The sequence below is a fragment of the Neophocaena asiaeorientalis genome, unplaced genomic scaffold (assembly GCF_003031525.2).
Source record: "Neophocaena asiaeorientalis asiaeorientalis breed wild unplaced genomic scaffold, Neophocaena_asiaeorientalis_V1.1 scaffold1004, whole genome shotgun sequence".
Classification (NCBI taxonomy): Eukaryota; Metazoa; Chordata; class Mammalia; order Artiodactyla; family Phocoenidae; genus Neophocaena; species Neophocaena asiaeorientalis.
The window spans coordinates 566,443-567,455 of record NW_020174276.1 but is presented as its reverse complement, the minus strand read 5'-3'; positions in this window follow the sequence as shown (position 1 = coordinate 567,455).

The following is a 1,013-nucleotide window of genomic DNA, read 5'->3' as shown; positions in this document are numbered from 1 at the left end:
GCTCCATCCCCTGCCCCGCCCCGACCAGGCCTCTGGGAGTGACCTGCTCGGGAGGGGACTTCCTCCCCTCCCCCATGAGCCTCCCGCCTCTGGCACGGGGAAGTAGGCTCCTGGCCTCCTCTGCTTCCCTTCCTGGCCACGGCCATCCCAGGACTCCGTTCTCCCCGCCAAGGTGGAGCCGAGCCCTCCAGAGCTTGGCTTAGCTGTAGCCGGCTATCCGCTACCACCCGCGCCTGCCCCCACTTCCGCAGGGCCCCCTTTATTAACGTGTGGGGCTGCGGAGCTCTGGGCGATGACTTAGTTCAGCGTGTCTATAAGTGGGGAAACGGCGACCGGAGATGGGTGGGCCTGGCTCAGCGTCACACAGCTTTCTCGTGGCGAAGCTTGACCCCCCCCCCCTTTCCCGAGCCAGGCTCCTTCTGCCCCTCTCCGGGCCTGGGCAAGGCTCTCCCGAGGTCCCCACTAGGCAGAAGGAGGGCTTCTCCCCAGCCTGCGAAGGCCCCACCCGCTCCTCAATTAGGCCGCAGGAGATGAGGGACGGGAAGGGGGGGGCGGGGTCAAGCTGGGGCTGAAGGTGTCCCCGAGAGATCCAGCTTCCTCCCCAGACTGTGGGAGCTCGGGACACCTCCACGCTTTTCCTCCTCCCACACCTGTCCTAGGAGAAGGGGGCTCAGAGCTTCTGCACTGACGCATATTCCAGCTCCCTCTCTCCCCTCCCCCCACATACGCCCAGCGCGCGCGCTCCTGTGCCCTCCCTCCCTCCTCTCCCCTCCAGCCCATCCTTTTCCCCATCCCAGGCCCTCCCCACCCCCACCCCAGCTCCTGCCACCGGCCCTGGCCTCCCTCAGCCCAGGCCGGCCCAGCCCAGCCCAAGGCAGTGGCCTGCATGCGGCCCAGAGCCCGGCTCCAGGCTGAGATTGGCCCTTTCTTCCTGTTTGTCCCTCCTCTCTGTTGACCTGCGAGGCTAGGGACCAAAGCAGCCTCTCACAGACCAGGGGCTCAAGTACAGCCAA